Raw genomic sequence first — 23,596 nt, 5'->3', positions numbered from 1 at the left:
AAACTGTTTTTAAAACAAAAGTATAATGAAGTATTGAGCTTCTAAAAACAATTGTATTTCAGTTCATTAGATTATCTGAGTGTGTCAAGCAGGGCAAACCACCAAGACAATGAATACACAGAGGGAACCATCCTTGAAAGTAGACATTTGAGCTAGAGGCATATAATACTTGGGGACAGTGTTTTAAGATAACATGGGCATCCAAGTGAAACAGGGCTGTCACAGGATCTATTTTTCAACTTTCTCAAGAACCTTTATTAGCTCTATATTACGGAGCTATTTGAAACTCTCTTTAATTTTTTCAAAATTAACTAATTTATCTCATTTCCCACCCTAAAAGTTTTTTCCTCAAGTTCAGCTTCTAAATAAGAGGATATAATATGTTCTCCATCAATTAATAAATGCTAAGCTACTATCAAATTCTTAAAATGGGGATCAAATTAGCCAGTAACTACTAGATACAACTCTAGCCAGTGGATAAGATGATCCTTCACACTGTACTCATCTCTGCATGTAAAACACAATATTTACCTTTCAGCCAGCCTGCCTTCTGTTGGAGCAAAACTTTTGATTCTTTCCCTGGTGGCTAGGTCTGGAACTCTTGTGCACTCTAAGTCTTAAGTCTCTCCTCAAACTGATTTCCCAGTTCCTTCTTTCTGTTGCCTATTATCCCAGAATCTAATCTGAACTAACAGTAAAATTACTATGTGGTTCACATCTCACACAAAGTAGCCAAAGTCTGCTTTACTGATTTTAGTGAGTTTCCAGTAAAGAAACAGAATGGAGTGTTCAGCTAATTGTTTTGGCACTTTGTAGCCACTAGAGGGCGATCAAGGCTCCCCTCTATCCTCCCTTCCCACCCTTGTAAACCCAATGAGTGGTGACAGAGATGAGTCAAGGGCACAGTACATTGATCCATGAAATGGAGGGGAAATGAAATTATATCTTTGGAGAAATGCAAAATATGGTAGCCTGCAAACCCTGCCAACATGTTATGTTTGATCTATCCATTTGTAAATTTGAAAATTTCTTGTAAAAATATGGATTTCCACCCTGACCATGAAAATAGGAATATATGGCCATACTGGGTCCATGCTTGTACTTGGGACAACCAGAGGAGCTGCTGTCTTTCACCAGGGCACACACTCTTCATTTCAATTCCATCTCTAACTCGCTCTATTATTTTTCCAACATTGAGACCAAATGGCTTGTGCCACTTATAATCAAGCTTTTTGCATCGTTGATTTCTTGTTGTTAAGAGCTGTTTGGTTTTGGATGTTTTCTGTTCTACTCAGGTCAATATCAAAAGTAATAAAAAGAAAAATAGACCAAGTGAACCTCTTATAATTACAAGGAAAATAAGAGAGAGCATACGTCTTTGAAGAAATAAAAAACATTCGTAGGGATAAAATATGCATGCAGAATGTGCCTGGGTCTCCTTGACCTATACCCACCTATTTCCCCCATTTACATCAGTTAGATGGGCCTATGAGCTTAGAGTTTTCCTACACTCAGAATCTCTGCCAAATTCCTGTTGGTGAGAGTGCAACATACATGTATGCACGTGTGTGTGCATACGTGCCTCACCCTTTCCTGAGGCAAATACCCTCATTCCCACTTTTTTCCTTAGAGACCATTTCCTTGAATTCAGTTTTCTCCACAAAGTGGTCAAATCTGGAGGACTGAGATTTGGGCAAGAGTAAATGTTGTAGGAAAGACATTTCTCAAGCGTTGGTTCTAGGCCTTAGGCAAATGGTGCCCCTGTGACTCCTTGTAATCTGGCTTTTTGATCAGTGTAACCCACTGGTAATATCCGCTTCCCTCACACGACTGTGGCAGGTGGCAGATCAGGGATTGAGAGATCATGGGTCCCCGTCAAAATCCCATCTCTCATTTGTCATCACCAACTCTAACTACCAAGAAATCTCTCTCCTGATTGACTACATAAGGATTTTCAAAATCAGCCTACAAAAGGCAAACTATCAATCTCTGTACTCAACTTAGTTGGAAAATATATATATATGCATGTAGCTTATACTCACAGAGGAAATGTAGAACTAAATTTAGACTGGTGTAGCATAAACAGATTCCAACAAACACAGTTGATATTCTGATTTACTCACATCATTGTTTCTTGATCTCAAAAAGAAGCGATAATATAAATGTTATAATCATAGTTAATACTTGTTGAGTTTACTGTGGGTCAGGCACTATGCTAAGGGATCTCCTTTAATCCTTGGAACAGCTCTGGGCGGTAAGATCTGTTGTTATTCCTATTTTAGAGGTGTGGAAAATGGGGCTTGGAGTGGGTAGGTAACTCAATCACTATTACATAAACATTAAATCAAAAGTGAGGTGAGATGTACCACCCCATTTACCACCACTCTGTCCAACCTCAGAGCCTCCACTCAACCACCTTCTTGTATTCCCTTCCTTTTAGGCCAATGGTTCTCAAAGTGAAGTCCCAAAGACACTTTCATGGGGCCCTTGAGGCCAAAACTATTTTAATAATAACCCTAACATATTATTTGCCATTTTGATTGTGCGAACATTTGCACTGATGATGAAAAAGTAATGGTGGATAAAATTGGTGAATTGTATTATAAATCAAGGCAGTGGCACCAGACTGTACTGGTTAGTAATTATCTTCTTCACTGTCGTGCAAAAACAGTAAAAAACAAAGCAGGCAACGATAACAACAACAAAAATCTTAATCCATCTTGAAACTCTGATGCACATCTTTTTAATATCCTGTGTGAGGCAATGGAAAGCGTAAAGTGCTCTTGAAATATATTGAGGGACCATGGGTGTCTGAGAGTAAGACTGTTTGCTGTGCAAACTGAACTAGCCACATCTTTCACAGAACAACCTGTTTTCTTGAAAGAACAACTGGCAGGCACACTATGGTTACTCAGATGTGGTATTTGGTGACGATTTCCTTGAAAATGAATGAAGGGAGCCTATCACAGCAGAGAAAACCAACAGTATTCTCTGACAATGACAAAATTCAAACTTGGAAGTAAAAATTAGAAATTTGGAAAGCTTACATCTTCCACTGTGAGCCTGACAGCTTCCCAATACCTAAAAGACATTTCTGATGAGATTGATGGTGACATTAACGAATACGACTCTTTGTTATTGAGAGTGAAATGGATCAACATTTGGAAGATCTGCATAACACAGTGAACCAATACTTCTCAAATGGCCAACTCATGATGTTGGAAAATCACGCATAAGTTAAAAAATCAATACAAATATGAGACAGATCATGAATTTTGGTGTAATGGACTATGCCAGGTTCATTGATGTGGTTTCAGATTCCACATGGCAACTCACCTTTACGAAACAATACTTGTCGAGTTTCAGAGGCGAATCAAAGGAAAATATCCACAATCATCTGGAAGGCTATGAAATACTCTACGTTTCTGAACTGCATATCTGTGTAAGTTTGGAGTTTCTTCATATTCTTCAACCAAAACAACATATTGCAATAGGTTAAGTGCAGGAGCAGAAATGAAAACGCAGCTATCTTCTTTCTATGAAGCCAGAAATTAAAGAGTTTTCCAAAAATGTAAAAAGCACACCCTACTTCTCACTACATTTTTTGTTTTGGAAAACGTTACTATTTTATTTTTAAAAAGATACCATTTATGTTACATTTAAAAGGTTTATCATTGTTATGTAAATACATTTATAAGTAAATATTTTTTTAAATTTCTAAGTCAATTTCTAATAAGTTAAATATTGATAGATATAACACACATAATCACAAGCTCTATGGGGCCTTCAGAACAAAAGGTTTGCGTACCTATGATGTAGGGTATAATATTTTTTTTTAACTCCAAAATGGCATGGAAATTACTGATACCAAATTAAATGTATATCTTTTATCTCCATTTTGTTAAAAGACACTCATCTTCTCTGAGTCAGATGAAAATAAGTCAGGGTCTCAGGTGTCCTCAGGGGCTACTAGGACATCGGGCATATTCAAGGCCATCAGTCAAGGTCATAGTGCACCACTGAAGGGCAAGGCCCGAATTGGCTCCCAAAATCAGATCCTTCTGTCTCTTTATGATTTCCAGAAGAAACACTTCTTTGTCTAAGAAAACACTCTCCATATTTTGCACATAAATATTTTTTCTGGGGAAACAAGATACATGAGATGTATTACAAACAAAAAAACAACGTTTGTCACTGAAATTGTGTCCAAATAACTGCTATTATGCAGACATGTTTTTTAATGAGAGTGAGCTTTCTGGTTAGGTTTTATGTAATCTATTAGAGAAGAGTAATGTTTAAAAATGTGGAATTCTATCTGCTTAGTACAAAAAGTTAATTCAAGATATTTGGAGGAGGTATGGTTCTCTGCATGGAAACCTTTATTCCCGTATTTATCCATCACTTCGTTAATGTTAAGAATGTAACTGGTAAAGGTCCAGAAAATCTTTTTTTAATGTGGCTCCCCGACCCCATATCCAGTTTCATGACTTCTTTCCCTCCTTCCTCCTTCACTCCCTCTTTCCTTCCTTTCTTCTCTCCTTCCTTCCTTTCTTCTTTTCTATTTGTTTTGATCTTTACATCATGGTAAAATCAAACAGAACATATCAAATCACAAGGCATGATTAATCTCTAAGAAGTGTGCAGGACTTTAGCAAATGAATGAACATAAATTTGAAACAGATATTGATGGTCACATATCACCAGGGAAATTTCAGTAGAATCTATGATATACCTGCCTGCGGCTAATTAAAATTTTGTCTTTTTAAAAATTCATTGGATAAATCTTTGACACATTCTGATTTAACACTCAAAGTTCAATTTAATTCTCTTTTTGATCAATTTGGCAGGTGTACTGAGATGCAAGAGACAAAAGGCTGAGCTTGGGTAAATCTTTTTTCTCCTGGTCAGCAAAAAATCTGTTCATCTTTCCGCCTTTCTTGGAATTAAGTTCAACATGCAGAGCTTAAAGTTTTAATGACGTCACCGCTAGGGGATAGTTTTTGTATGTACTCAGTGTAGGTGCATATTGTTCATAAAAGGAGATTTTCATTTAAGAAAACTTTTGAGACAATTCAGTTTAGTGATTGTGAAGTTAATGAGACACTCACTGGTCTCACGGTTGTATTTTTTTAAGCTACAAAATGAGGTAATCACTCTCTCTAAAAGCATATTCTGGAAAAAAAAATGGCTCCTGTGTTTCTGATATTTTGGGATACATGGGTTTTGTACAGTAGAGGTTTCTATAACAAAATAAGCACTACTATAAAATAAAATGATCTACTGCCTTCTTCTGAAATATAACAGAAATGCGTTCTGTGTGGATGTGAGCGTGTATAAAGCACATGAGTAAACTAAAGAAGGGTTTGGTGACTGTGGATGCCCGATAACTTCATATGTCATATCCTTTAATTAGCAAGTTTGATAAAATAATTTCAGAGCCAGAAACGAGGAAGTAGTCATGCTGAATATGTGTGGATCACTAATAATAAAAAGGATACAAAAAGCAAAATTAAAACTTGAAATAAAATTATATATAGTTTATAGTCCCTCAATTTCATTAAAAATTATGTGTGTATGCATATATATGTATAGATAATGAGATATAATGTTTAGATAATATAGTAAATGTAGAAAACCTTCATAGGGATTGTCTCTGGGTAGTGGAATGTGGATGGCATTAGTTTTCTTTATAATTTATTATATTTTCCACATTTCTTAAAAGTACTTTATTTTTATAAAAAACTCTTAAGTTTCCAGCCATCTCTGATTCATTTTTTATTAAACCTGCTTCTTCATAAATAGTGGTGTATAGCTAATTACTTTTACATTTATTATTATTATTATATTATTTATTTTTGGCTGTGTTGGGTCTTCGTTTCTGTGCGAGGGCTTTCTCTAGTTGCAGCAAGCGGGGGCCACTCTTCATCGCGGTGCGCGGGCCTCTCACTATCGCGGCCTGTCTTGTCGCGGAGCACAGGCTCCAGACGCGCAGGCTCGGTAGTTGTGGCACACGGGCCTAGTTGCTCCACAGCATGTGGGATCTTCCCAGACCAGGGCTCGAACCCGTGTCCCCTGCATTGGCAGGCAGATCCCCAACCACTGTGCCACCAAGGAAGCCCTACATTTATTATTTTAAAAAAGAAAAAATGATGGACACTCAAGTGAGCTCTCCATGATTGAGCTCCTCTGTGAGGGACACTGCCCAGGTTCAGTGCAAATCATTAAACATATGGGGAGGATGTTCTTTTAAAATGCAAATATCATCTGGGTAAGCAACTGCCTTCGCCTACAGTGAGATGCAGCAGATAGAAACACAAAGGCATTCCCTCTGAAAAACATGCTGTGCAAGGAACAGAGCTGAGAAATCCTTTATAAACCACCTTCTTCCTTCTCAGCACCTTTAAAACAGTTGACTGAATACCCGCCTGAACTGATGTTGACAAGCGTATATTTTTTTTCGTACGGGTTCCTGAATGTCAGCAGGCCTCTGGCTTTATGCTGGGAAAAAATTCCACATTCACTGCAGAATGTATATGTCCATTCCTCTGACAGCTATTTCATCCAAATAGTGTTGTTCTCTCCACTTTATCTTACTTTAACCTGAGTGATGAAGTATAATTTTTTTATCCCTGTCTGTTGGTGAAATATCAAGAGGAAAACGGGACACTCTGCTACTATCTTGCACTTGCTCAAATATCCTCTTGTGGTCTTGTTATATGTCCTAGGGGGTAGTAAAGTAGCTGAGAGGTGAGGCAGGCAGTGACTCTACTTTCCCTGTGTAGGTATCTAGATTCTTAGAATTGTGAAGTACAGCCCATGTTTCTGCCATCATTGGGCTGTATGTAATCTGATGGACGGGGATTGCAGATGCACGACTCCCTCTGAGATTAGATTCATCTCCCTGATTATTTGGCCAAAGACTTCAAAACTTCACAGAAATGAGGTGTCTGCACAGCAAGAAGCAGATGCAGCCATTCTCAACAGTAATTCCCTTGGCGCCCAGAATTTCTGCTGGGATTCTAGTGGCTCTGCCCTTCTGCGATTGGGTGGATCACACTGGATTGGAGCAGCTAGGCTGTCCCACCGCTACAGCCTCTTTATCCTCGGAGCCTGAAGCAACAATCTATGCGCTTAATAGGAAATATGTGCAGACATCCAAGACCTTCCTGGTTCTCAGGCTGAACTCTGTGTCAACAAGAACAAATCTTTGGAACAAAGAGGGTGCCCCAGTAGCCATCCCTGTGCACTAATTCTGTCTCCAGCTTTAAAGCATCCAGAAAGGCCCATCTCCACAGTCTCCTCCCTGATTCTGACCTAATAACCTTGTATCTGGAGTGATTCTGATTTTAGTCCAAAGGCCATGATCCCAAATCTACTTTACTGTAGCTTCCTGAGCCACTTTATTTTGTTCTTAGGCCAGTAACTAATGATCTGGTGACATGATCTCATAAGTTTATACCACAACTCTGTGTAGGAAAGAGTGAGAAAACACTGACCGTCAGAATGTTTGCTAATTGTTCCACCATCAATTGAACAAACATTTAGTGAGGAGAATTATTCATCATTAAAGATGATGTGCTAAAGACGATGAAGAAATAAACAAGACAGTCCCTACCAAGTTGCATATATTCTTATACAGAGAAGAAAATTTATAGCCATTGTACGTAGTAACATGTGCTACAGAGAAGGAACACAAAGCATGGTGTGCAGACACCAAGGTCCGGGTACGGAGGGGCTAAGAGTAGAGCTGGGCGATGCGGGAGGAGTTTGATGCAGTAGACAGAGTTGGAGGAGCTTCCAGAGAGGAATTAGGCCTAACTTGTGTGGCGTCAGAGGTCTGGAGGAGACCAGTGGTAAAATTAGAGGATACTATTAGGACTGAGGGGACTCGAACCATCTAACCAGTGTTTCTTAGCCTCGGCAGTGCTGTCACTTAGGACTGATAATTATTTTCTGACGGGAGTTGTCCCGTGCCTGTAGGGTGTCCAGCAGCATCCCTGGCCTCTACCTACTAGACGTCAGTCTCACTTACCCTCCCTCCACCATCAGAAATGTCTCTCTACATTGCCAACTGTCCCTGGGGTGGGGACGAAATCATCCCTGGTTGAAAAGCACTGGTCTCAACCAATACCCTCATTTTACTAATGTGAAAACGGCAACCCAGTTAAGTATAAATGATTTGCCCAGCTAGTTAGTGGGAGAGACAAAAATAAAACCCAGGCTTCTGATCCTATTCAGCCTCCTTTCTGTAACATCACACGGTGCTTCAAGGACCTTTCAGATCTGAGTTTTTCCTCTTCCTCCAGCCTCATTGTTGTTAGGTAGTTAGGGATCTGACTGATGCTGTGTGTGTGAACAGGGGTAGCCAGAGTCCTGAGCTCGGCCTCAGCACTGGCATGACACCCTAGCATGCCACTGGGTTTTGGTTTTTTAATTTTATTGAAGTATAGTTGATTTACAATGTTGCGTTAATTTCTCCTATATAGCAAAGTGATTCAGTTACACATATATATTCTTTTTCATATTCTTTTCCATTATGGTTTATCACAGGATATTGAATATAGTTCCCTGTGCTATACAGTAGGACCTTGTTGTTTATCCATCCTATAGATACTAGTTCCTAGCATGCCATTTGTGACCATGGCAGCAAAGAGTCATTCGTAAAAATCAGGACCTATTTAAGTTGTTGGGAAATTATCTGCACGAGTAGTTATTGTTTCCCAAGTGACTTTGACCATTCTTAGCCAAATCCCTTAATAACTGCTACAACTTAAGACAACTGACAGTGTAAAATTCCAGAAAAGCCCCACATGCATGCTTATGAGTGCAGTGCGACGCCCCATCTTTGCATTTTTCTGGGGAGCCCTTTGCAGATCTCTGGTCTTCATCATCTGTAACTGGTCCTCAAGACACTGAACCTGCCCCCTATGACTACAGTGATCTGAAAGTGGTCTCCATCCTAACCTCTGAAGTCTAGAAAGCTGGACTCATAACACTATAGTCTCCCAAGCATAACTAAAAGAGAAGAAAAGGCTACAGAAGACATACTAGACAACCTCGTCTTCAATCCTCCTTTTCACAGTTAGGCAATCCTAGTTCTACCTAACAAGGAAAATAGACATAATGCTCACTTGGGTTCTTCATTTTTTCGGAGTGAATAAAGGCCTTTGAATTTTTCCCATTGTGAGGAAATTATTTTCAGTATGGTGCAAACTCATAGGGGTAGAAAGAGGAAACTGGATCAAATGTTTATAAGAAAAGAGGACCACAAGGTATATTCATTCATTCATGCAATAAGTATTACTGCCTATTTGTTAGGCATTGTTCCAAGCCTCAGGGGTACAGTAGTGAACAAAGTTCCTGCCTTCGTGGAGCTTACATCCTAGCGTGAAGTGACAAACAATGAATAAATAATAAGTAGTAGAAGTGCTATGTGGGTGAATATATATGAAGGTAAGCAATAGAGAATGAGGGAGCAGTACTGTTTTAAGTGGGAAGATCAGTAAGGACATGAATGTGAATAAAAATGTGAATATTCACTCCAGTCTAGTATTTGGTTTCCTCCCACATAACCTCATTTGGGAGTGTATGTGCTTGATCAAGTCCCACTACCACCAATGATTATCAAGCCTTTATTTAAATTGATACCATGAGTGTAAAGATTACGATCTTGTTTTGGTGGTCCATCCTGTTTCTGTGTGCTCTACATTGAGGAGATTATCTTAATAAGAAACAATCCGACCCCAGCAACTTCCATCCAAACTATAGGACTAAAATATGGCGCCCCAGATGAACCAAATACTTCTTTCTCTTGTGGTACTCAGTGGTAAGGTATTGACTCCTAACTCCAATCCGGACACTGACCAAAAGCTCTTCAGGGAGCCCGATGAAAGGAGACAGAGTTTTATTTTATCCCATGACACTAAATTTTAACTTCAAGTCACACAGTCAAACTAGAATTTGATAGCTGATGTAGAATGAAATAAGTTAAAGAGAGAAAAGTATCATTTTCTCTTCCTAATCAATGTTCACATGAGAATTTTGCTTTGCAAGTGTCTACCGGGCTTCTGGGAGAATAGAGGGGAGGACGGATGCCTTTAATTCAGTGACAGTTTGGGAGGTGGCCACCCTCAGACTCAAGACTAGAAAGGATTATGGATAATCAGTCTGCATCCTCTGAAGTGGTCTCAGGGGACAGAAGCCAAGAGGGGTGGGGATGGAGCTGCCTACCAGACAGCTGGTTTCAATCACTGCCTATGAGATACAGGCTGAGATGGGGGCCACTTCCTGGTCGAGAAGGAATAGCAAAAATGAAAGCTGGCTCATAATCAAGATATCATCCAAATGGCAACTTTCACTGCAGTCACAGATCCCAGTTAAGGCGTGAAACCTGAACCTCCCTGTGGGTCCTTTCACACAGCATCTCTATCTGAGCTCATCGCCCTCCTAGTCGATTGCAATCTGGGATGACCCAGGGACCTGGGCAAAAACCAAAAATGCAAAACGTGCTTCCCAAAATTGCCAGGCAGAGGAGTATAAGCAGAAGCTTGATCCTAAGAGGTGCCCAGGCCTCAGAGATTTCTTGAGTGACTCTACATTGCCAGATATAGCTGGATGTAAGTTTATCTGTATGTGTAAGATTTATCATATACACATATATAGTTATATAAAATTATATAAGATGGTGTAAGATTTCCATTTATTTCCTGTTGCTCTGACTTGGAGAGCTGCATTCATGAGGGAGGGATAATATTTTTAACATATAACTTATTCCCAGATGCATAGGTCTAATTTACCCAAACCCCAATTTTTTTAAAAATTAGTAGCATGTACGTTAAGAAACCAAAAAATATCTGAAAGTGCTACTGTTGTAATAATACATTTAATTCAAAGAATGTCAGTTGTATGCATGTCCCTAGAATCTAAGTACAGTGAAAAACTATTGGATTCTAATGTGAGAGAACAGGTGTTAATTGTGTCGTGAAAATCTCTTTATATCCTGTTAAATAAATATAATGCAATCATGAATATATCTGAGAACTTGGATTAGAGGCAGGGGGGAGTTATTGTATAGAATTTTCTCTATGAACCCAAAAGCCTAGGAGGCCTGAAGCCATGAAAGTTAAAAATAATTATGCCCTTGTTTTAGATAACCTGGGCCGAAGAAGACAGTTGGGAGAGGAAAGCGAAGGGTGGGTCTAGAGACAGAGGCCATCTCCCACCAGCCAGAGTACAGAGCTAGGCTCCTCTGTCCCTTCCTTTTCTGGCTTTACTGCCATCAGACATCTTCTCCGCTTTATTTGCTGTGATCCCCCTTCCCCCCATTCTCTTCCTTCTTCTGAACATGGGATTTCCTGACTTCACATTTCTGCTGCTTCAAGCCACCTAGCACGTGGGATAGTAACATCCGGCCTGTGTGTTGGTGAAAAGAAGAAAGGGGGGAAGGGAAGGGGAAGAAAGAAAGGTGGGAAGGACTAGCTGATGAGAGATGGTGGGTAAAGCATCTGGTCACTTTCATGCAGCAGGACTCTTGGGCAAATTGCCGCGTGCGACCTGGAGCCTCTCCTTCCATTCTCATCTGTGAGTTTCTCAGAAGGCAAAAGATTATAAAAATCATTCCACCTTGTTAAGAAACACCAACAGACCATATTCTGAACTATTTACTATCTACGTCATTGCTCTACAACATCATAAAGCGTGCGGATCATTCAATCATGTCAGGGTGCCTCTGCGGTAGCCTACACCTGCATCTACCATCGGAGGCGATGCCAGTCTGAGGATTCTGCCTTCAACTGTAGTTTCCTTGGCTTTAGGAGAAATTATGGTGACACAATATTCCAGAAAATTACCAACTTGGAAAACAGAAGATTCCAGGTTTTCCCATTTCTGGGTTTTTAATCAACCAAAAACAAGAGGCAGTGTTAGCAGCCCAAGGTTCAAGGCTACTCTGTTACTAACCAGCTGCTTAATCTTGGACAGTCACTTTACCCCTCTGGTCCTCACCATCCTCCTCTGTAAAACAACTTCTGGCACAAATGTCTATTTTTTCAACATTTCTTATAGTAAATGAAAACCAAAGTTCTGAGTTGAGTATTACAAATCGTTCTTAGTGGATGAACGGATTTGTAAAACACCATATGTTCTAGATCTGCCCATTCTGTTTCTGTAATAAACATGTAAGTGTGAGTTGCTTAGTTAAATAAAAGTGTAATTTCTCATTGCAGATAAGTGAGATTTACCAGTCCCTGGATGAAACGCTTGGAAAGTCTTTAAATGCCAGAGTTGACTGCCATTTCCAAGGAAAGAAAATAGATGGTTTTGAAAAGTCCATGCTGTTTCTTCATTGAATTTTAGGTGAGTGAGTCTGAGACAAGAAATTTAAGATGGACATTGAACTATTTCCCCTTAAAGTGTTTCTCTTCTTTGCATGAAAAGAAAATGGGGTTCAATATAACCAGCATTTTATACTTTTAATGAGGTGCCACATAGTGAAAGACTTAGTTTCTGTGCCTTTTGTTTATTGATTTTTATTATCAGAAACCATCTTGAATGATGAGGTGTAAGACACAGAGATGACCTTGACATCTCTTGCTGATTTCTACTAAGCAGATGCGGTAATACTTCATTCTATTCTACAGGTCATCAAGTTTTTAAATATATAACAGTATTTAATATCAAAGTAATAAGCAAAAATGAGCTAAGACCGTGTTTTAATGATATAAATGAGAGAAAAATTTAATGGTGAAATGACAGTTTAATCATTACAGGTCTGGGTGTGAGATAAGGCTAACATTTCAGAGGCTGCCCCCCGGGAGATCTCATATTGCTTAATTTAAGGCAGGGCATGGTTTAGGTTAGGTGTGGTTTTCAAACTGCCGTGCACAATTAATCATGCACATGTGCTCACACAGTAAACTTTGTTTTCCTGATCATGAGATAGATGGATATATATTTTTTACATCACCATACGTAATTACCCTTCCATGCTACAAAAGACATGAGCATACAAATTGGTGCCTATTAGTCTGCAGTATGCCACTGTCATTTCTCAGCAGATCAGAGAGGAATAGAGGAATTGAGTGGTGGTCTTATTAAGGAAATTGTGTGGCTTTTTCCACCTCCTCCTGAGTCCTGTTTTCAAAGTGTGGCTTTATTATCTACTGTAAAGATTGGTGATTTCCAGAACATCAGAATGTACCTCTGTTCTCAGTTCTGAATAAAACAATGCAACTGACAGAGCATTGACCACTGTCTAAATCTAATCCAAAATGACAGTGATGACTCCTTTCTACCTTTTATTAACTTCAAAGTGAAGGTGGATTATTGTCTCATCATCTTAAGGGGGTGTAAATTTGGTTTATTGAGGTCATATGTGGAACTAAAATGGTGATTTCATTTATTTACAAGATATTTGTTGAATGTAATTCCCAGGAGCTAAACTTAATGCCCTTTAAAAATATCAGTAAATCAGTTTGCCTAGTGTAACGTTGCTCCGGAGGAGAAAATGAACATGGAAAACTTATTTTCTTAACTTACTTAACTCTCAGCTTTCCACTGTGCTGGTCTGGGCCTGTTTTGTTTTGTTTTTTTTAATATTTATTTATTTATTCATTTATTTTTTGCTGTGTTGGGTCTTCGTTTCTGTGCGAGGGCTCTCTCTAGTTGCGGCAAGCAGGGGCCACTCTTCATTGCGGTGCACGGGCCTCTCACTATCGCGGCCTCTCCTGTCGCGGAGCACAGGCTCCAGACACGCAGGCGCAGCAGTTGTGGCTCACGGGCCTAGTTGCTCCGTGGCATGTGGGATCTTCCCAGACCAGGGCTCGAACCCGTGTTCCCTGCATTGGCAGGCAGATTCTCAACCACTGCGCCACCAGGGAAGCCCCTGGGCCTGTTTTTAACTTCACATCCACTCCTTGCCCTGCTCCTCTTCTGCTGATTCCTTGGGGGCTGACCCCTAGAGGCTGGGTTTTCCAGCCCCTAGACCCCACCCCCTGTTGCCTCTAGCTTCCCGCAGTGACCTTGAACTCTGAGCTCCAGTAATGTCACCTCTTCCCTCCGTCCCTTGAGACTTGTGGGTAGTGGTGTCTGTGGCTTCCTGCTGGTACTAACCTCCAGGTTGATTTGCTATCCTTAGTTTAGCTTCTCAATTCTTCCATCATCTGTATAACAATTTTCCTGTATTAAATTCCATCTGTTTTAAATATTTAGACTGTTTTCTCTTTTCTTGGTTAGATCCTAACCGACCCATCAGTACTTCATTAATTTCTCCCAAAATTATTGGAAGAAAAGTGAACAGGGATTACTTGCTTCTCCCAAGGAAAATAAATGATTCTCAGGAAAGAAAATTTTAAGTTAAATGTAAAGCTGGATATTTTTACACTGAAAAAAACTAACCTAATATATTTAAAGCCATATTCTAAGCTATACAATATTGCAGCATTAACTTGTTAGTGTTAACAGAGTCTTTGTCAATATTCCCATTTTGCATATCAAATTAATGGGAAGATTTTTTAAATTCTCAGATATGTGCCAAATATGAGTTTTACTTTTCTAATATTCGCATTTCACAAGCTTCTGTATGACCAGTATAAGAACTTCATAGGGCATCAGTCTCATTCCTACATTCACATTTAAATCTCAGGCTTCAGATTTATTTTATTATGGATCTGATCACTGTCTTTCAGTAATGGTTGTTTGCTATTTGAAGATCCCTTATGGTCCGAACATTTCCCATGTGCCTTAATAAACACTGAGTATATTGGAAAGCAAAGTGATGAGGATGCCGAAGTCTGTCCTTTTTGACAGGTGAACGATTCGCCGCTGCCCAACAATCGCACTCACTCTAAAGGGCTTCCTGGATAGTAAAGAGGCTTTGTACTTAATCATTTTGGCACTTTACTTGGTTATTTTAAACGCCAGTGCCTCGCTATTTTCATTTCCTTCTCATTTATTTATGTAGACGTTTTCCTTTTCAATCTTTTCTCAGAGGTCATGATGACTGCTCATATGTCCATTTTAATGTATTGTGGGTACACTCACAAGGACATGGTGTCCCTCCTACCAACAAATTTTCATCTGTTCAACCAACGTCAGTGTTAAACCTGCAATACCTAACTGAGAATCCTTTGAGACAATGTGAAAATGAGGTCATAAGCAGAATTTCCTGGACCCCTCCATAACCTAAAATTGGGAGACACAGGGATGTGTAGCTTAATGGTATGGTTTAAAATGCACTATACGACTGGTGTCCTCACATCTTCCTTAGTTTGGTACAACACCGAAAATTCTGGTCATTCACATTTCTCTCTAGTTTATGGAAGTGAGGCTTTATAAAGTCATATTCAGAAAAAATAGTCTTGGGAAGAGAAATACACCCATTAATAATGCATACTACATTACACATAAGTCGAATGAATTAGCAAGGAAGAAACTCCTGAGACAGTGATGCAAACACTCAGCTTCTGAGCGTTTGGTACACATAAGTGGGCAGAGACTACTGAAATCATCTCACTAACTTTGTAATACTGCCTGGTGGGTCAAGGGGAACACCCATCATAAAAGGTAACTCAGGCTGAACATACCTTAATGTCATATTGGAGGAGGGGGTAGGAGAAGTGGAATTATTAGTCTTGAAACTAATGAGCAACATTAGGAATAGATATTTTAAACCACTGGTGCCCAAAGAGTTGTAGAAAGTGCTTTAACCAAGATATAGTCGTAGTACTTCTGCTGAACCACAGAATATGATGTTGGAAAAATCAAGTGTTATCCATCTGTTAAGGGAAATCATCTGTTATCCTCATCTTTGTGTTACCAAGTCCAAGCTCTTACTGCTCACTGCACAACAGGCCAATAAACTGAAAGACAAGTTATTGGGACAAGGAATAATGACTTTATTTGGAAAGCTGGCAGACCAAGAAGATGGTAGACTTGTGTCCCAAAGAACTATCTTGCCTTAGAATTCAGGCTTCTTTTATACTAAAAGGGGAGGCAGTAAAGTCAAACATTTCCTGGTTCTGGTCAGCCAGATGTGTTAATTTCTTCCTCCCTGCAGTCATTCACGGTGGGCCTAGTCAGGCTGTTTCCTGTGCGCTAAACAAAGGTATCTTAGCTTAACACTCATTACCGGGGAAGAAGAGTTCCCAGAAATGGGCCATTATGTATAATTTAAGCTTATAGACAGCGTCCTTTTAGTGATTAACTTGTAATGGTATACAAAAGTTCTTCCCTATTATATTTGCATCCCTGGAAACAAGCACAGTGCTTGGCACACTGTACATAATTTCTAAACAAACAATTGGTGAATAAGGACATAGGCACAAAGCAATTGCTGGTTAATGCTTACTGAGTTCCTACTTTATACCAAGCACTGTTTTGTATGAACATATACTTCATTTCATGTTTAAACAAATCTATAGGTAATATTATCATCTCCTTTTTTAAAGATGAGGAAACTAGGGCCCAGGAAGGTTAAATAACCTGCCTGAGGTTCAGTAAATTGGGGTGAAAGTTCAAATCCAGGCAGTCTGGCTTAGAGCCTGAGCACTTAATTATTATGCTGCACTGTCTCTTGTGTAATATAGTCATCAAGTAACTTTAAAACACAGAAGCAACACTGTTTATTATCTTAAAATGTATGTCATATTAGAATAAACCTGTATTAAGAAATCTTGCTCAAACCTCTAACAGCCTCACTTTGAACACAAATTCCCTCTTTTCAGTGTTCCTAAGCTCCTTTCCTTTTAAAACATGACTGCCTAAATCAACTTCCTAATTGACATTCAGATCTCATCATTTCCATTCTTTAATGGTTTGTCCTGATGTTAATATTTTAAAACCCTATTGCTCTTTCATGCCATTTGCTTAATGGAAGAATGTATAATCTTGAGCAGCAAGTTACTTAAGCTCTCTGAGCTTCACATTCCCCACCTGAAAAGATATATCCAATTTGTTGTGAAGACTAGAAAATGATATCCATAAAACAACAAAGTACAGTTCCTGGTATGTAATAGGTACCCAGCAGAACAGCAACTGACCTAGTTAACCTCACCCACTTCAATCACGAAGCCAGTGTTGGCCGCCCCATCGACTGCAGAGCAAAATCTGCCTCCTATATTCCTTAGCATGTCATAACAGAAGCACAACAGACCCCTTGAGTCTCAGCACCTGCCTTTGTTCCTCATCAGTTGACCTTGGCTAACATGGGGATGATCTGCCTTCTCTGAGCCATGTGCTTTTTGCCTTCACTTTTGCTCATGCTGGTTCTTCTGCCTAGACGTTCCTCACATCCATACCCCCCTCCAAATCCCCCCTTACCCACAAGCACACGTGCACTCTTCAGAGACTTGGAATATCTTAGTCATCTTTCAAGATCCACCACCTCTATTGCTCCTGTGGGTTCAGTGAAGTCATTGATGAACTCCTCCTGGCTCAACAGTTATCAGTTCTATCTCTGAATTCACATAGCCCTTTGGACCATTTCTAGGAGATCAACTCCTATTGTAGACAAGAAAAAGAAAACCCATCTCATTCAGTCACTCACAGTCTCATGTAATTCCTCATGTTATCTGTCCATCTTCCCTTTGTCAAGGACAAGTACCAAGTTTTTTGGTTAGTATTTGAATCTTCTTTACCAAGCTCAGAGTAGTCCCTTTTGGTTTTGCATGAAGCATGAAGCGTCATATTTTGAGAAAAGTTTGAGTGTTTTTAGTGTGGTGAAGATTCTCATACTTCGCCCAGCCATTACAACAAAAGGGGAGTGCTCCATCAGGGGAAAGGGGACCTTATAGGGAGGATCTGTACCATTCTGTGCCAAGCACCAAAACAGATGCTCCACAAACGTTATCTTATTTAATTTTCATAACAACCCTTCAAATTGCCTATTATTTCCCTTCTTATTTAGACAAAAGCTAGGATTCCAAGAGTTAAGGTAAATTGTTAATGTTATATTTCTGGTAAGTGGCAGGACAAGAATGTTAAGTCATATCTTTACTGCAGCAAATTGCCACTCTAAAATAGCTTTCCGTTTAATCCTATAAGAAGAATATGTTTGTAACATCATGCTAGAGTTTTCCATTTAAAATATTCCCTGAGGGTAAGCTATTTATAAGTCCACAAATCTTTTTTTCATGGCAAATAAGTTTATGTTTAGGTTGGTGCTAAAAATAGCACTATTTCTGTTCAACAAGAGTTTAAAAGATATAGCAGCTTGTGGTTCTGACACCTATTTGTGCAAAAACCTCATTTATTAATGTGAGCATAAGCCTGAAAATGATATCTAAAGCTGTAGACTGATAGAATTTGAGGGCTAAATGTTATGTCGAATCACCACTAGAACTGGGGACTTTTAAAGGCAAGGAATTCTCTTCCTTTTTCCTCCTTAAGAATATTTATGAAATGAATATTTATAACTAATTATGAAAGGATTTGCATTGGATGCGACATAAAAATTTCTCTAGACATAATGACACTATTAGCACTTCTTAAGAGAGTACGTAAACTTGCTCTGAATTTTTTTAAATCATATGATTCAAATACCATGTATAATATAATAACTGATATGAAATAAAACTCCAAGGTTTCAAAAAAGGAAAGACAAATATGATATCACTTATATGTGGCATCTAAAAAATGATACAAATGAACTTATTTACAAAACAGAAATAGATTCACAGACATAGAAAACAAACTTATGGTTACCAAAGGGCAAAGGTGGGTAGGGATAAATCAGGAGTTTGGGATTAACATATACACACTACCATATATAAAATAGGTAAAGAACAAGGACGTACAGTATAGCACAGGGAACTATACTCAGTATCTTACAATAACCTATAATGGAAAAGAATCTGAAAAAGAATATATATCTACACATATATATGCATATAACTGAATCACTGTGTTGTACACCTGAAACTAACACAACATTGTAAATCAACTATACTGCAACCAAAAAAAAAAAAAAGCAATCCTCTGACTTCATTTTAATTGCAAAAATCAGTATCCAGAGAAGGGTTCCTTCTTTTTGTGAAAAATCCTAATGATTCTTATGCCACATTTTTATACCTATAATGATCATTCATTTATTCATTTGTTCTTTAAATATATATTACACATCTCTTATGTTCCCTGACCCTGCGCTAGGAACCTGGTAGCCTGAGACAAATAAGGTATAATTCTTCTGAGTAATATTCTAGTTAGACTTGCCACAGATTATGTCTTAGCACTGTAGAATTTCAGCATCATAGGGGATATTTTAGATTGTCTAACCTAGACCCCTGTTCTTGTCCGTTCAGGCTACAATAACATAATACCAGAGAATATGTAGTTTATTAAAGACAGACATTTATTTCTCACAGTTCTGCAGTCTGAGAAGTACAAGATCAAGACACCAGCATGATCAAGTTCTGGTGAGGGCCTATTTCCTGCTTCATAGCAGGTGCTTTGTCTCCTGTCCTTATATGCAAAAGGGGCTTAGGAGCTCTGTTAGGCCTTTTCTATAAAAGCACTAATCTCATTCACGAGGGCCCCACCCTCATGACCTAATCACCTCCTGAAGTCCCCACATCTAATACCATCACATTGGGCATTAGGATTTCAACATATGAATTTTGGGGGGACACAGACATTCAGACCACAGCAACCCCTTAATTTTACGTTGAGGAAGTTGAGACCCAGAAAAGTTAAGTAATACCCCCAATATCAGCAGCAAAGCCACACCTAGGACCTATCTGAGTCTCTTACCACCTAGCTGCCCTCCTCCATGAAACAAACAAGCCAATATTCCTATATTCTTGATCTTATTTTCCCCCAAGAGAAGTTTCCACATGTAAGGAGAGAAGACTGAGGAAATAAGCTTGATTTGGGTTTTATTTATAATACATAGAAGTAGGGTTACTATTCATCAAGGACTTACTGAGAATTAACTAAATATCAGGAGCTTTGCTAGGTGCTGGACATCTGGCTGAGCAAAACCAGAAATGTCTTCCTGGCCCACATCTTGCTTACTGTCTTGTGTGCATGTGTGTGAAACCGCAGCATAAAAGCCCTAAATTGCCCTTTAATGGGAATCTCAAAACAGCCCAACTGATGGCAGGCATAATGTGATGCCAAAAAATGGCAACCAAAGTGATTGTAACATATTCACTGTAAAATAATGCAGTCCATAAGTACATTATATATAAAAACAAAAAGATACTTGTTTGTGTCTTTGGCTTACTGCTGTTATATGGATAACTTAACATTCCAGAAGTTGAAAAATAAGTTTTAAAAATAGGAGCATATGTGCTGTGCTGATCTTTGAGTAATATAAATATGTAATATCTTAGAAAAAATAAGAATTCTATTCACATTTCCAGATTATATCCCTGCCTACTGGGTTATCTTCTGTTGGTTGATTTTCCCAGAAGTTTGCAGAATGCTATTTACCTTTACATAAGTATGATTTGAAAAATTGTGATCATCACAAAAATGGATGGAGCAATGTTTTCCTGTCAAAACACTAAGGATTATGATGTTTACAAAAGTTAATAACAATGTGCTTTCATGCTAGTATATTCTTATGAGTGACTTTATTGTTTTAGCTTGCATTTTAATCAATCGATTTTTTTGGTAACTTTCAAAATCTGACTTTTAAATCTGTACAGTGTTTATTTTAGCAAAATCTTAAACTGTGAATCTGATAGTTCCAAATCATCAAAGCAGTTGAATAAGGCAGTTCTCTATTCTGTCAATTCCTAACAATTCTGTAACCATGAGCTGGAAATTTTACCGTTTATGTATCTAATATGCTTTCAGACTCAGATAAACACTTACCATAATCTTTCTTCCAGTTCTAGGTGCATAGATAAGTAAGGTGGCTGTCTTTTTCTAAAAACATGTTTTTGTCATTATACCATTCCTTCCTAACATATATGAACAACTCCTAGAACCACATGGTTTCCTTTCTGAAGTTGAATTTCTTCCCAGAGTAGGAGCAGCCACAAAAGGCACATAGGGGGAGAAAAAAGCCTACCACTATCCAGATAAGACTACATTCTTTTTTTTTTTTTGATAGAAGTGTAGTTGATTTACAATGTGTTACTCTCTGCTGTACTGCAAAGTGACTCAGTTATACACATAGATCCATTCTTTCTTATGTTCTTTTCCATTATGTTTTATCCCAGGATATTGAACATAGTTCCGTGTGCTATACAGTAGGATCTTGTTGTTTATCCATTCTAAATGCAATAGTTTGCATCTACTAACCCCAAACTCCCAGTCCATCCCTCTCCCTTGACAACCACAAGTCTGTTCTCTAGGTCTGTGAGTCTGTCTCTGTTTCATAGATAGGTTCATTTGTGCCATATTTTAGATTCCACATATAAGTGATATCATATGGTATTTGCAGACAAGACTACGTTCTTACCATTCAGCCATAGCAAATGAGCCTCTCATGACCTCAGTTCAATAGGACCCCTGATTTAGCGCCCCCCCACCTCAATTCATATACCTCCTACACGGCCGACAATGCCACCTTGAGTAATACAAAGCATGCCACCACCTCAAACCCTGCCACATTGCCACAATACTTTGAATTCTCTCTTGGCAAGAAACTTTTGCAGACATTAGACACAATGATAAGATAACTCTAATATAAAAACCTTCCTAGTTTCTCCTGGAGTCTCCCTTCCTACAGTACGGGGAGTGAAAGGGTCTGAGAAGCAGGGTTTGTAAACCCCTGTCCTAAACTCAGTTCTTAACCGGAATTCCTCCAGCCGATAAAAAGGACTCTGAGATTTTCCATATCATCCAGGTCTGAGGCTGTGGTGTGTAAGGCTGTCCCCTTGTAAGCACGAAGGCTTTTCAGGAAAATAGTATTAATCCACTTTCTAAAAGATAGTAAAGGCCCTCCTCGTATTTTGTCTTACATAATAACAAAGATAATCGTCTAGTTCAGCTCATGAGTGCCTTCTCATTAAAATACTCAGATCCCTTTCATACTCACACATAGAGTCCATGCTTAATGTGTACTTACTGCAGTGAGCTGCGGTTGCCTGGTAACCAGTGGAGGTATATCCGAGAATCTGAAGAACATGAATGAATAAGTGAACCATTGACATTAGTTTCAGCTGGGTGACCCACACCTTAATTCTGCACTAGCCGTCCCAGACATTTCTGATGGGCTGGTGGAACAGTAGCTTTCTCAGAAGTAGCTCATTAAATCATGAAAGTGAGAATTTGCATTTAATGTAACGTTCCTTTCTGTGGTCTGACAGGGGTTCAGAGAGTGACCATAGAAGCAAAGAGACTGGATCCCAACATCTTTTGTATTGTTTTTACAGGATACAGAATGAAATGTCTACTAGGGCTCACACTCTCAAACAGCTTTTTCTGAAGTTGTGATTCTGTTTGATCAGTTTTGGGAGGAAATTATTTCAGCGTTTATTCCATTCTTTGATAATATTACCTTTTCCAAATTGAATTTTTTTCTTATACTTTTTATTTTTTCGCCAGCTTTCCTGAGATATGATTGACAAATAAAAATTGTATATATTTAATATACAATATGATTTTTTAAAGATGTACAATATGATGGTTTAATATACATATGCATTGGGAAATGCTTACCACAATCTAGTTAGTTAATACATCCGTCCCCTCACAGAGTTACTGTTTTTTTGTGTGTGTGGTGAGAACACTTAAGATCTACTCTGTTGGAAACAGACTCACAGACATAGAGAACAGACTTATGGTTGCCAAGGGGGAGGGGGGTTGAGAGAGGGATGGACTGGGAGTTTAGGGTTAGTAGATGCAAACTGTTATATATAGAATGGATAAACAACAAGATCCTACTGTATAGCACAGGAAACTATATTCAATATTCTTTGATAAACCATAATGGAAAAGAATATGAAAAAGAATATATATATGGATAACTGAATCACTTTGCTGTACAGCAAAAACCAACACAACATTGTAAATCAACTATACATCAATAAATTTTTTTAAAAAGATCTACTCTGTTGGCAAATTTCAAGTATACAATAGACTATTATTAAATGTACATTAGATCTCCAGGACTTATTCATCTTATAACTGAAAGTCCAAGTTGAATTTTTAAGGATTCATTTCTCCCCCTTTTGAAAGTCCATTGTTTTAAAAAGCAGCGCAGAAGCAAAGGGAAAGTGGACTTTTAGCGGTTGGTGAAATTAACCCATAAAATAAAAAAGACCTGATACATTTTGAAGAAAACACCACCAACAACTCAAAGGTCATCCACATAACACCATTCTGTTCTAACTGGGCTGCTTGCTTGTATGCCTGGGGACTTAAACCCCAGGGTAAAATACTGCCCCTTGAGTATTTTACTCAAGTAAATAGGAGAGGGGACATTCCATTTTTATGAAGACAGCAATTACTAAACAGTTGAGTTAAAAGCAAAATTAGCATGAATTTTTAAGGGGAAAAATCAGACATCAAGGAAATGCTAGCGTTGGAAAGTGATTCTGCCGTCAGACCCCACCCTCACGTCCTGCTATTCCTTCACCTTCCTGTGCCCACGGAGAGGGAAATCTGAAGTACACCAGACAAGATACACACTTCAGTGCTTAGAAAG

General features: G+C 38.7%; 1 protein-coding gene across 14 annotated transcripts in view; it reads left to right on the top strand.

Annotated features, from left to right (window-relative positions):
• Positions 1–23,596, top strand: part of DTNA (dystrobrevin alpha) — a 390,818-nt gene that overhangs the window by 170,297 nt on the left and 196,925 nt on the right. For 13 of the 14 annotated variants that reach the window (XM_079942540.1, XM_079942545.1, XM_079942534.1 and 10 more), the window contains exon 2: positions 12,225–12,354. The gene's annotated coding sequence lies outside the window, so the exon portion shown is untranslated. Of the gene's footprint in view, positions 1–3,350; positions 3,443–12,224; positions 12,355–23,596 lie in introns of those variants that run through there. The other variant, XM_079942542.1, reaches the window with a different exon arrangement.

This window comes from Stenella coeruleoalba, assembly GCF_951394435.1.
Source record: "Stenella coeruleoalba genome assembly, chromosome: 14".
Classification (NCBI taxonomy): Eukaryota; Metazoa; Chordata; class Mammalia; order Artiodactyla; family Delphinidae; genus Stenella; species Stenella coeruleoalba.
This window is presented reverse-complemented; position numbering and strand designations above follow the sequence as displayed.